We start from the raw sequence: 14,933 nt of genomic DNA, 5'->3' as shown, positions 1-14,933 counted from the left end.
GTTACTTTCCCTGCTTTTTCTAATTTCCTTTCGTGCCTTCCTTGCTGTCTCTTTTGTTCCATTTTATTTTCAGGCTCCTCCCGTTTGTCTTCAGATCCTTAACAGTTCTTTGTATTTCGATAATCTGTAATTTTGTTCTGGAATTTCTGCACTTGCTGACTATGTCCCTCCTGTCTGTGAAAATTGTTGCGCTGCTGCCTCTATCTGCCATTATGTCTTTTATTTCTTCCGCAGCTACTAGTACTGCTGCGGTTTCCCTCTCGCTTTCTTCAACGTTCCCCCTATAACTTCTCTTTATCTCGACATCCCGATATATATAGTTCTAGCTGCTCGTCCCACCATTCTTGTCGTGTTCTATTGGCCTTCTTTAGCTTTAAGGTTTCAAAACCTAGGTATTTACAATTTGCGCAACACTTCCCTTTCTGCGTGCAGTGCCTACCCCCGTGCTCTCCCGAGCAGTTGTAACACCACATTCCACTCTTCTTTGCAGTATTTTGCCACATGGCCGAACCTACAGCACTTGTAACAAATCGTAGCACTGTGGTGCTCCTTCACATATCAAGTTTCGCAATTAATTATATCCTCCCCTTTTCTATTATTTTCCCAAAAATTCCCCCTTCCACCTTTAATATGATATTCTCTCTCATAAGGTTTCTGCACTTGTATCTCTTAATTATTCTGATTTCTTCCGCTTTTACTGTTCTTTTAATTGTTTCTTCTAATTCCTCTATGATTACCTTGTCTTTTACTCCTTTTTTCACGCCTTGTATTTCTAATTTAGATCTGATTAGTTTCTCCTCCTCCATCTCAATATCTTCCCTGTTATCTTTTTCCAGTTTTCTTAATTTTTTCATTCTCCTCTGCCGTGTTGTTTTTTATTAGTATTCGGTTACCTTTAATAACTTTCATTGACTTCATGTTCAGTCCATGCAATCCAAAGTCCTCTACTTTCTTTTCAACATCCTATTTGTTCCCGGCGTCCTTTACCGTTATGACTAGCTCCTTCTTTCTTTCCTCCTTTGTTCTTGTAATTTGCCATTCCGTTGCTTTCCCTGCTTTTTCTAATTTCCTTTCGGTTGTTCTGGTTTTTTCGGCATAGGTTGCAGTTTTTTCTACATTTCCTTTTTCTCCTTCCCTGTTACTGTTGTTGCTTGTTTCCATATATATATATATATATATATATATATATATTGGGGTGTTCATGTTAAACGCAAGTAGTACTATGGGTTGCATATAGTACTTGGGTGGAATCAGCGGAAGTGCTAAGCAGGGGATGGTACTCCAACCGACGGTGACGGTAGAGAAGACCTGCGAGGGCGGATAGTTATGTTTCGTCAGGAAAGCTAAGTAGAAGTCTTGGCTCGGCATAACCGTCGGGATCACCGCGTTTCATACGACTCCTAATTGGTTGACTATTACTTATAATCCGGTACCTGTTGGTTCAATTACATTGCAAAGACTATTTGCGTATTAATTAATATTCGAAATGGCCTATAATCCTGACTGCGCTACGGCATATATATAATATGGAAACAATAGTCAACAAAATTGAATGAAATTAAATGCCACGTCCTTAGCTCTCCTAAAGAACCGATGAAAAGAAAAGAACAGATTATAATAACCCATTTTAGAGTCGGTGATATAAAACACACACCCTCTAAGCGCCGAAGAACCACTATTTTACGAGATCCACCGTGGTCAACTAATTGTAAAATATATACTGATCGAATGCGAATAATTTCGAGAAGATTAGAAAACAACACACCCAACACTATCCAGGAAATCTTAGAAAACAAATTATCAGTTACTAACATAATACAATACCTATGTATTCAAATGTATACTAAAATATGTAAATCATGAAAGCCTTAACCTTTACATTAAATATTCAAATTTTTAAAAATTTTGTTAACCACAAAATTTCAGTATTTATTTAGATCATTCACATTGAAAATCTATCTGAATTTTGTTTTGATCTAAATCTGGTTACAAGGTTATTTGCAAACTCATATCACTCTGAAAAGTCATCTTCATCAAAACTAAATTTTCGTATAAATAAATTATATTTTGGACCCTCGACTTCTGTTTCTCGCGAATTAAATGATAAAAGTTGTTGTCTATTATCATATAATTCTTTATATTATCAAAGTTCCCCTTCTGAAACATATTTTCCAATTAACAATCGTCGCATTCATATAATTTTCGATGTTTCGCACATTAGACCGAAAGCAAGAACAGTAACAGGGAAGGGAAAAAAGGAAATAAAGAAAAAACTGCAACCTATGCCGAAAATACCGGAACAACCGAAAGGAAATTAGAAAAAGCAGGGAAAGCAAGGGAATCGCAAATTACAAGCACAAAGGAGGAATGGAAAAAGGAGCTAGTCATAAAGGTAAAGGACGCCGGGAACAAAAACGATGTTGAAAAGAAAGTCGGGGACTTTGGATTGCATATACTGAACATAAAGTCAGTGACAGTTATGAAAGGTAACCCAATAGTGACAAAAAAACAACACGGCAGAGGAGAATGAAAAATTTAAAAGGAAACTGGAAAAAGATAACAGGAAAGATATTGAGATGGAGAAGGAGAAACCAATCAGACCTAAACTAGAAATACAAGGTGTGAGAAAAGGAGTAAAAGACGAGGTAATCATCGAGGAATTAGAAGAAACAATTAAAAGAACAGTTAAAGCGGAAGAAATTAGAACAATTAAGAGATACAAGTGCAGAAACTTTATGAGAGAGAATATCATATTAAAGGTGGAAGGGGGAATTTTTGGGAAAATAATTGAAAAGGGGAGGATAATAATTAATGGCGAATGGTGGGACGAGCAGCTAGAATATGTATATCAGGATATCGAGATAAAGAGAAGTTATAGGGGGAACGTTGAAGTAAGCGAGGGAGAAACCACAGCAGTACTAGTAGCAGCGGAAAAAATAAAGAATATAATGGCAGATAGAGGCTGCAATGCAACAACTTTCGCAGACAGGAGGGACATAGTCAGCAAGTGCAGAAACTCCAGAACAAAATTAATACAAATTATCGAAATACAAAGAACTGTTAAAGATCAGAAGACAAACGGGAGGAGTGGTTAGTTTTTTTAAACATATTGAAACCTTTGGCAATCATTGTGATTTTTATAATTCCAAGACTGTTTAGACCTAGACACGCTTTGCATGTAAAGTAGATACTCCATCTCGTGGACAAATCACATGGCGGGTCTCCGCGTAATTATGGTTACTGTCTTTTGGAGTTTTTTACCGTGTTTTCAGCAATTTCTTCTTTAGTTTTGTGTTCTACATGCAATAGAGATTAAACTCTCACGAACGGCTTAACGTGGACTAGGTTTTAAATTTGCATTACAATGCAGTTGGGAGAGCGTACAATATATACACAATCATGTCCATTCATAGAAAAATCATTTGAAGTGAACCGAAAAATAATATTTACTATGCGGATTTTGGGAGTTGGCAGGGAAGGAATCAACATCTTCTGTAGTCTGATGGATATTTGTAAAGAATTATCAATCGGTACTTACTACAATTGTGTCAAAAACATACATTTAGCTGCATCTGCAGTTTATAATATCGTCATTTCCAAATCTGTATATTAAGAAAAAGATTTAATTTCAGATTGTGATTCAAATGCAAGTCCAACGGAATTTACTGTTTCTGGTGATGGGACTTGGGAAAAAAGAGATTTTAATTCTCTATTCGGAGTTACTACACTAGTAGCAAAAAATTTCATTAAAGTTGTTGATACAGTTGTCAAATCTAGTTTCTGTCAAGGATGTAAACTTTGGAACTTGGGCAGGTACAAGAGGAGAAAGAACAAGAAGAGTCAGTCAGATAGTCCGATTGAAACTGACAGCCCTGAGCGTTAGATATAAATAACCACAATGATTGAAAATAAATATTAGTACCGTGTATATAAACTGTAAATAGTGTATATATTGTTTATAGAGTTTTAGTTTAAGTTAGTCAGTTTTATTTTCACATTGCCAGAACCCCGGAAAACTGTTACGGAATTAAGAAAACCTGTTTCAGCAGTTCATAATGTATTTATAGGTAATGTCGAGTTTTAAAAATTTCATATAATACAAATGGCAAAGAAACTCTGTATGATTTTTGCAAACATAGCAAAACAAATTTTGAGTTCCCAGCTAAACCCTCATCAAACGGTGTCTGAATATCTAAATAATGCGGTCAAAACCACCGAACGTTTCAAATTCACTGAACTTTTATTGAAGTAAGGGAAGCATTTGACAAAGCAAAGAATAAAATTAGTAGGGACATATACAACAATAGTGTCTGATTGTTAAAACATATCAAAAACATAATAATATCGCCTGTGACTAAATTATTTAACTATTTTATAAAGGTACACATATATCCGGACTGTTTTAAAACAAGTAAAATTATTCCAGTTTTTAAGAAAGGGGATGTAAGAAATATAAACAATTATAGACTCATATCGTTGATACCTGCTTTATCCAAAATTTCTCTAACTTCTAAGATCACAACTCACAAAATATTTTGAAAATAATAATCTGTTCATAAAAAAACCAATATAGATTTAGGGCTGGCAAAAGTACCACCAAAGCCTATTATTGATTATGTAATCAATGGAAAATGTATGTTGGATCGACCTTTTGTGACCTCAGTAAAGCCTTCGACTGCGTGAACCACCGATCATTGATTTCCAAACTAGAGTACTATGGAGTAGTGACACCGAGTATTAATCTTATAATTAGTTATTTAACAAATAGATATCAACAAACATACGTTGGGGGGAGTTTTTCCAGTAAATAACAGTTACAAATAGAGTACCCCAAGGGTCAATCCTGGGTCCACTACTTTTCTTGATTTATATCAATGATATACCAATTCCAGATGAAACTGAGTTGATTGTTGATTCTATTTGCTGATGACACTGTTACAGAATTAAGAAATCCTGTTTCAGCAGTTCCTAATGTATTAATAGGTAATGTGGAGCTTTAAGAACTTCATATAATACAAATGGCAAAGAACCTCTGTTAGCTCTTCCACCAGGAATCTATGGGAAGTTCTACCTCACCTTCAACACTCCGTACTACCAGACCTTGCTTACTGAAGGTGATTATTTTTCATGATGGTAATCCATTAGTAGAAAAAAAAGAATGCTTAGGACATGTGCAGAAAAGAATGGGCGCATGGCTACGGAAAGCGAAGATAATAAAGGAGTTGGTGGAAAAGGAGAAGGCAAATTAACTGTTAAAGTTATTAATAAATTGCGTTCATATTATGGTTTAGCGATTCGTCGGCACCCTGACTCTGTTGAAGAGATGAAAAATGCAGTTTGGGCTACTTGTTACCATAATAGTTCTACGGATGAAGATCCACAACATGTGTATTGCCCACCTGGTGCACCTTGGTGTACGTGGAAAAAAGCTACATCAGAGAATACCTTAGAGGAGTTTCGACATGAAAATCTTCCTCTATATGATAAAGTTAATTATAAAACCAATTTATGAGAGTTTATCATCAGAGAAATTATTAAGTCGATGTTTAGGTTCAGAAACTCAAGATAATAACGAGTCTCTAAACTCGGAATGAATATGATTTGGACTTTCACGCCAAAACATATTCATTCCGGAGCTCGGATAATTGAGTTAGCAACAGTTATTGATGTTTGCATTTTTAATGAAGGTTTCATTCCTATTTTAAAAATGATGACGCTTATGGGAATGAAAATTGGTTCGGAAGCTCATTCATTTGCTGAGAGACGAGGCAACGCCCGGATTGACTACTCCGAAATATGAACATCCAACGCTTCAAAGGAGGCCAGAACTGCTCGATTGGAAGAGAGACACGGAAAATAGTTTTTTCGAAGTCGAAGAAGGTCCGATGTATGAAGCAGGAATGGCAGATTGAATAACTGTAAGTATGCAATTGCGACATCATTCTAAATTAATAATTTTTTTTTTCATTTCAAATTGCTAGGAGGGTTGAAATCGTGTGTATGGACACTTTAAAAATCACCTAAAATTCATGTCTCTACACTAGAATACCCCCTTAAAACTTTAATTCACTTTTTTGTGTTATTATTTCTTAAACTTCAAAACTGCACGAACTTTTTTAGTTACCTGATATGTGGATATGTCATTATATACTGGAGTATGAGGGCCAATCAGAAGGACTTGTATTAACAAATTTATTCGGATCGGAGGAGACAACAAAGGGGCCTATACTATAGCAGGAAGAGGAAAAGCAATTACACTTTGTTTAGTACAGAACGGAACAGAAACTAATTATGTGTAGTTGGGAATCATTGAAATGGATTCCTATCGTTAAGCAAGAACTTACACTACGCTAGAATAATAGGTCATACATTATTACCCCATGAACACAAGACGTAGCAACTCAAGAGACGATCGATTAAACAGCCCGGCACTAACGTTTCCCAACCGAAATCGAAAAATGGAAATTTCGAAGTCAATAATAGAAATAGTAAATAGGATAAATGAGGTAAAATTACTACACACAAGGAAATAATGAGTGTCGTATGTAAAACCAAAAACACATTAAAATGAATCCTTGTTAAAGTAAATAGAAAATATCTTAAATCCAACCGACACATAAGAGATAAATAAACCGTAACAACTTTTAACAATTTAATTTGTAAACTAAATTCAGCCTTAAAATACTTGTTATAATTGTCAATTCATCAACTCCAATGTTCAAAGAGCAGCAGGTTATAAACCTTAGTTGAGACAATTGAACATGTACACAAGAGGATATATACTGTTGAAGGAATAAATTACATTGTAACAAATTACATACTAAATACGTAAAATTACTTATGAAAAGTCCACAACTGGAGCACCAACTCGTGCTTAGTTCGAAGCCGAGATTATTTTGGTGTCCTAGTAGATTGATACAATCTATTGGCTCGAGTGGCTGAAGAAAGTAAGACTCGGATGAGTGGTTTCCGAATAAATGATCCTAATACCTAAAATATATAGAGATCACAAACGTTAGAAAATATTGTAACTATATACTTACTGATATATTTATAATTTGCTAAATTATTTGGGTGGGCGTGAGACGCGGACATGCCGAAAAAGACGCCATTTTTATTCGAACTCTTGAATTGTACTGTTGATACCCCGTCCACGAATAAACCGTTGTCTATTTGTGTCATTGCATCATTTCATCAACCCTCGTTTAACAATACTGAAAATAAAATATGTTTAAAATCATTAAAAAAAATCGATAAAATTTTAAATTAATTTAAAAAAAAGTAACAACATAAATTATTTAAACAAAAACATAAAAATTCATTGAATGTTTAAAATATGACAAATTTTACAATTTTAAGTTAAAAATCATTGAAAAAGCTTTGAAAAAATTATTTGAAAAATATATAAGAATTTTAAGGTGAAAGTTGCTGAATGAATTTTTTAGAAAGATTTTAAATTCAATTATTCCCTTTGAAATAAAAATGTTGGACATATTTTGTTGAGTGGAGTCTGTAGAAAAGGATCAAAATGTGGTTTGTGGCAATTAACCTTTTAAAAAAATTAGCCCCCTTTAATTGATCTGGAAATAATTATGATAGTTAAAATACCTGTATACTTACATTTTAGAGTTGGGTTTCCGATTCATTTTAATTCCTTCTTTCATAACATTTTATGACAGTTTAATTATTCATTTGTTCTTAAAAACTTGCACCTTATTGGAAATGTTTTTAATTTCCGAGTCCAATGCTAAAAGCAAAAAACAATATTAACTATTTATATAGTACATAAATTAAAGACTATAGAATGTTTAATTTAATTTATTGTGATAAATGACTAAAAATAATTGCTCATTATACAGACTTATACAGAGCACTTACATAACCATTTTAAGCAGTTAAAATATGTAATATTGTCTTTAACTAAACAAGAAAATTGTTGGACTATATGTCCAATTTCTTTATTTCCATATATTATTCATTCAAAATTTATTTCTACAATACAAATCTGGACGGTTGTAATTGCAGTTTTTAAAACACACAATCAGTATAATAATTGGCAAAATAGTAAATGTGAAACTGACCCTTTATATTTGAGTTTCTAATTCATTTCATTTTCTCTTTTTGTAAAATTTCATGTCAGTTTAATGTCCTAAGGAACTTACAATTTTATGAAAAGCTTTTTACTTTCTGGCTTAAATGTTATCTACTTTTTTAAAATAAAATAATTTTATGCAATAGTTAAGTTAAAAAATATAGTGGGCTAACACCAATTGTGACAACATTTAAAATTTATCCATATTTTAAAATTGTAATCCCTTTAAAAACACACAATCGGTGTGATACTATGCAAAATTAGTTTATAGTGAATATGAACCTAACCTTTTATATTTACACTTATGATTTATTTCCTTTCCTCATAACATAACATCCCAGTTTAATTTTTCTTTTATCCTAAGGAACTTTCAATTTGGTGGGAAGCTTTTTAATTTTGTGGTTAAATGCTGAAAAGAAAAAATCGATATTAATTATTAAAACTATCAAAATAATTTTATATAATAGTTATTAATACTAATTATTATATATAAAATTTATATTTTTGCAATACATAACTGAACGATTGTAATATTATACTTAAAAGCAAACTATCGGTATCATACAAAGCAAAATTAGTTAACAGTAAATGTGAGACTGGCCATTTATATTTACATTTCTGATTCGTTTTACATCCTTTCCTCATAAAATGACATGCTGTTTTAATTTCTCATTTGTCCTAAGGAACTTTCAATTAGGTGGGAACCTTTTTAGTTTCTTGGTTAAATGCTGAAAACGAAAAATCGATATTAGTCATTCAATTTAATAAATTAATTTTGTATAATAGTTATATTAAAAATATAGGATAGTATAACATATATACTAACTTATTATGGGTGACAAATATTGTAGATTGATACCAATTGTGATAATATTTAAAATAGAAAAGACACCTTGGAGGTAACTTATGATAACTGATCATATTTAAATAATCAAAAATAATTGCCCAGCACACATATTTATACTAAACGTACACACAATAAAGTTGAACAGTAAGATAACCCTTAGTACAATAATTTACTTATCCATATATTAATGAAAATTTATGTTTTTATAATATAAAACTGAACAGTTGTAATTGTGTTTTTAAAAACACATAATCAGTATGCAAAAGTTGTTTATAGTAAATGTGACTTATAGACTGATCTTACATTTCTGGTTCATTTTATATCCTTTCCTCATAAAATGACATGCCGGTTTTTTTTATTTGTCCTAAAGAACTTTCAACTTGGTGGTAATCTTTTATTTTGTAGTTAAACGCTGAAAACAAAAATCGATATTAATTATTCAATTTATTAAAATAATTTTATATAATAGTTATACGTTCAACATTTACTTATCTACATACATAACTGAATGATTGTAATATTATACTTAAAATTAGTTTACGGTAAATGTGAGACTGACCTTTAATATTTACGTTTTTGATTCATTTCAATTCCTTTCTTTCTAACATTTCATGCCAGTGTAATTTCTCATTTGTCCTAAGAAATTTACAACTACTGAAAAGTTTCTTCGTTTCTTGCGCCGTTGCTAAAATTAAAAATTCAGTATTGGTTATTAAAAGCACCTTATAGTTTATATACATTGTATATCATGAATAATTGAGCAAAGAATAACCAAACAAACCAAAAACGTCATTTTATATATTCCTTGATGTGCACACCGCCACGATGACATCAAAGAGTGGCGGGTTGCAAACTGGATGGACAATAATATTGTTAGCAATATAATTTTATCCATTCTACAAAATTTAAATTTTACAATTTTGTATAATTTATATAGTAACCTATTGTGTGTGGAAAATATTTTATATTCTCAATTAAGACGACATTCAATACAAAAAAGACGTCTTGAAAGTAACTTGTGATAACTGATATTATTTAAATAACTAAAAATAATTGCTAACTATACATAATTATTCAGAGCACATTTTTGAACAGTTAAAATTTGTCTAAATAAAGAGTAGGTGACTACATTTTACAAATCGACACGTATATTCTTTTTTGTTGATTTCATTTTTATTTATTTATTTTAATATAGTATCCGTGCGTCAAAATTATTGTCTTTTACTTTGTTCCATTTAAAATGTCTGAAAATTTCTATTTCTGATGGGTTAAACTCTAGATTAGGTAAAATGACGCACCGTATTAGAACAAACAATATAACAAATTTGAAAAAAACACAGACGGACACCAATATGAAACAGTAATGTGAAGTAAATTTGATAAATAAGTAGCTCCCCTTATTTATTTTATTATCTTTTATTAAATTTTATAGATTTATATATAATTTAAATTTGTTAGATAAATTTATTTGTTGTGTTTATTTTAGAAAAATATTCATTCAATATAAACTAATGGAGAGACATTTTACTAGGAATTAATTATAAACAAGCTATCACCAAAAAGAATAAACAAACAAGTAAAATTGTATTTACGTGGAATTATTGATTTTATTTGTATCTCAAATATTGACAAATGCAAAAATATTGAAAATAATTTTAAAAAATTGATTATTTTCTTAATCTTGGTTTATTGAAAAATAATGTTTAGAATGTGATGAATACTTTTATCAGGTACCAATTTTATTTGCTTTTACATGTTTGACAAGAAAAATAGAAAGTTTACAAGAAGTTAATTCAGTTTTCGTTAAACATCGAAGATCAATAATTATTCTTAAATTATAACCAAACCAAACTTAACTAGTATGTATTGTTTAATTTTTTATGTATTTTATAATTTTTTAATTATATTTATATATGGATTTATTTTATTCAAATTTTTTAAATAAATTAATTAGAAAAATATTGTTTATTTTTTCATACCTTGTCTATATGATTAATAAATTGTTTATATAGAAAAAATTAATATTTGCTTAACAAATAAATTTTGTTTGAATTTATATGAATATAATATATTTTTTGTAATATAAAACGGTGTGTATGAAGCTGGACGATGTGGAACCCGATTGCCAAATACATAACTAAAACTATGATCAATCGTGACATTGATTTAGGAAATCGCCTCGTTCTTCAGTAACTATTTCGTCGTTAAAAGCGCGACAAAGTCGATCCAAAGAATTACCACTCCTAAATCGATGTATTAAAATGTCGACACATCTTACTACGGTGCTATGAAACCAAGTATAACTTGTTTGAATTGTAGACAATATCTACGGAGACTAGTTGGAAAGAGAAAGATATTAAGTACTAGAAGCCAACAGTTAATCTTGGTGGTGGGAATACGAATTGAAGACAAAATGGGTCGTATTGTCTATAAAAATTTATTCGCAAGTCATGTGATGCCCTTTGCGGACATTTCAAATTGTTTTATAAAAACTGGATTACAAGTACAAAATGTGCAATATTAATTTCCCAAAGAATTTCGTATTTTCAATAGAATATGTGAAGTCTAAGTTACATAACATAGAAAGTATATTTCCTTCCATTTATATGACATTTATATTAAGATTCCTGCTGTTAAAATATCACCCGTAGTCTAAATATAATCCTTAATTATTTTAATGTAATTATTATTTTTTTATTTTAGTATATCATTAATTAAACGGAGAATTTCTTTATTTAAGGTCAGCAACAGATCTGCAGTTACACTTCGAATTCAGAATGGCTTGTTACTCTCCCTACTAATTTTGAGTTTATATATTTTAATTTTTAAATGGGTGAACTTTTTATTATTGTTGTTTATGGAAAGATTATATAATTTATTAATACTGATAGAATATTTATTGCTTAGAATTTATTTTAGAACTTCTAATGTCGAATGCGATACGGTAAAAAACGTACGGTATGAATATAATTCTTAATTACCAACATATATCATAATTAATTAAAATTTCTTTTAAAATAAATATATTAGAAGACAACAATTAGATGCTATTATATGAATTAACAATCATAACTGCAACTATAAAACAATTGTATAGATTAATATCCGATTCAAAATGAATAATGTGAACACAGCAATATTCATGATTTGTCAAAAAATAAGCATACGAGCAACAATACATCTGAAAAGATTTATGTAATATTGCCGCATTTGAACATTTTGAACGCTGACCGTACTATCGGATGCATGAGTGGTCTGCCACTTTCCGAAGCGCTTGACCTCGACTGTCACATTCTGTTATCGTGCATCGTTTTGGTTCAAAAACTGAATTAGTATAACATACTGCCTGAAGTGTATCGAAATTACAGAATTATATTTTATACTATAAAGAAGACTGCAAGGATTGAAATACGCCAAATTATTAACTAATTTTGTAAGCTTTAGTTATTCAGAGAATATTTTTTGTGTTTTGTTGAAATTGTCATAATAACTACAATATTTAAAGCGATTATTTAAATAATAAATATTAAAATAATCTTAATTAATATTATTTTGAATTATTTTAAAAATGATTTAAATTAGTATTTGAACTATTGTGATATATTTTAAAAATATTTCAAATACAACAAGAAACAAAGATTAACTATTTTCATAACAAAATCAAGTATTTACGAAACGTAAAATAGTTGAAATTTCTCGATATACGACAATTACTTAAATGTTATCAGTATGTAATATTCTATTTAATAATAATAATGGCAATTGTTAATTGTATTTACTCTTATGCTGTTTTTTAAAACTTTATTTTATGGACAATTTTGCAATTAATTTCTTTATGTAGATTAAAATTAAAACAATAAAATAACAATAATTATTAACAATTCAACAACATTTCGTTGTAAAAATCGAAGAAAACGGAATTTGGAACTATGAATTCAAAAATACCACTTTGGTTTGTTCAAAAAAGATCCTCCCTTGTCTTTCATTTATTGTTTCTTTGAATATTATTTGTTATTACATCTTATAACTCATTCATTATTTGTAATCTGTTTCTATACATGGTATTCTTTAAATGTTGTTGAATACAGTTTAAATAGCCTCGAGTGTAAAATATTAAAAATATGTATACATTAGGTTTTCATGTTATATAATTTTGTAATTACTATTAATTATTTTTTTTTAATTGATATTTATTTTAAAATAATAAATTAAATATCTATATTGCAAATGAATTTAAAAAAATTATAAGATTAAGATATAAGATATTTATTGAGTAAACATATATAATATATTAGTCATTTACACATATTTTGTACTTTTATATTTATTTAAATTGTTTATGAGATTCTGTACGTAATATTATACAAATATTTAGAAATTTGAGAAAAAAATAAATGAATAAATAGAATGACTAAATTATATGAATTGCCTGATTTTTAAAATTATTTTATACTTTCACTATTTTGATATATTTTTATCAACAATGAATTTTTTGATACATAATTTGAAATTAATATATAATTCACAAAATTCACGTCGTGTTTCGATTCTATTCTTAAATCTTGATCATTTTAGACCTCAGAAAGTCGGTTTGTAGAATGGTCAGAATGTTTCTCAGTTCACAATTAATTTTATAATCACAAAATTGTATTTATTTTATTATATGGAACATTAAATTGCAATATAATTTTTAAAATTAAAATACTTGATAATAAATGTTATATTATAATGAAAAACCTAAATCATTAAATCTTTAAGGAAAATTATTCGCATACGCGTTTCTTCGTTTAGATTCATATTTGTTGCTTCTATTCGCAATAACAATTTACATTGAATCGACAACACATTAGGGAATCTCATCTTACGATGTGGTGTGGAGTGGTGTGGAGTAGGCAGTGCATGGTAATATAGAATGTGACCGTATACCGCCTGACGCCAATGAAGTGGCGGACGAGTATAGTATATTGTAAACAGTTTAACACATTTATATATAGAAAAATAAATGCACACAAACCTCAAATAATTTAACTTGTAGTTTGAATTGCATTAGGGTCTTCATAAAAACCTTTTCATTAAATATTTGGATTTTTCTACTACAAGTGTGAACTAAACCAGTCTATATACGAAATTGTCTGATTTACGTTCTACACCTCTGGATGACTAATATACATGTTATGCAATTGATAAAGTGGATTCTACTAACCTAAAAACTGAATGTTGGATTTGTTTCTCATCGACCAATTGTGTAGGATTTGCTTCATCGAACGATCCATCCACAACCACGCAACAACCTAAACTGAGCAAACGCCATTTTGTTGGGGGTTTTGAAGATTGCTCTGTCGTCGATATTATGGTTTCTGCGCATATAGAAACGGCCGCAAAATGAACGCTTTTTCGACGCGCGACAAAGGAAACTAATTATTTGATGTGTGAGTGTTGGCGTGTGTTTTTGCTGCATCTCGTACACACAGAACACCCAAGAAGTACCAACCTCTTACTAAAAATGGGAAACAACACTGGACAATAAATTGATTTGTAGTGTTTAAATTAGTCAATAGATGTCGCCTTTATAGTTTTCTGTATTTGACATTTGACAAAATTGGCGGGAATAGTTTCAAATTTAAATTAATTGGTATATTATTGAGTGAATTGTGAGAAATAAAACAAGCTATGGAATTAAAACATTTTTATTACAAATTATTTATTGTACATTATAAAAAATACATCAGTCCTCTGTATACTTCATATTATATATAACAAAAATAAATAAATAATTACAAATACAACACAATAAATTTCTTCAACAACATAAAAATAAATAATTCGTATTAAAATTCAAATTAGACAATGAACTTCCAAAAACATTAAAATTAAGATCTCTGGACGTTGAAGGAATAGATTGACTAGAATTCAAATTAGACAATGGATTTTCAAAAACATTAAAATTAAGATCCCTGGAAGTGGAAGGAATATAAGAATGAAAAAGTAATGGTG

At 29.9% G+C, this 14,933-nt stretch overlaps 1 long non-coding RNA gene across 1 annotated transcript; it reads right to left on the bottom strand.

The window, feature by feature from the left end:
• Nucleotides 1–7,065: 7,065 nt before the first annotated feature.
• Nucleotides 7,066–14,233, bottom strand: LOC126265889 (uncharacterized). The gene is made up of 7 exons (XR_007548372.1): nucleotides 14,143–14,233; nucleotides 9,499–9,624; nucleotides 9,243–9,351; nucleotides 8,707–8,820; nucleotides 8,380–8,501; nucleotides 7,621–7,747; nucleotides 7,066–7,214 (listed from the first exon to the last, which is right to left on the bottom strand). It is a non-coding gene; the product is annotated as an uncharacterized LOC126265889 (long non-coding RNA).
• Nucleotides 14,234–14,933: the final 700 nt, after the last annotated feature.

Source organism: Aethina tumida, chromosome 6 (genome assembly GCF_024364675.1).
Source record: "Aethina tumida isolate Nest 87 chromosome 6, icAetTumi1.1, whole genome shotgun sequence".
Classification (NCBI taxonomy): domain Eukaryota; kingdom Metazoa; phylum Arthropoda; class Insecta; order Coleoptera; family Nitidulidae; genus Aethina; species Aethina tumida.
Note: the sequence above shows the minus strand (reverse complement) of the source record. Positions and strands in the feature narration are given on the sequence as shown.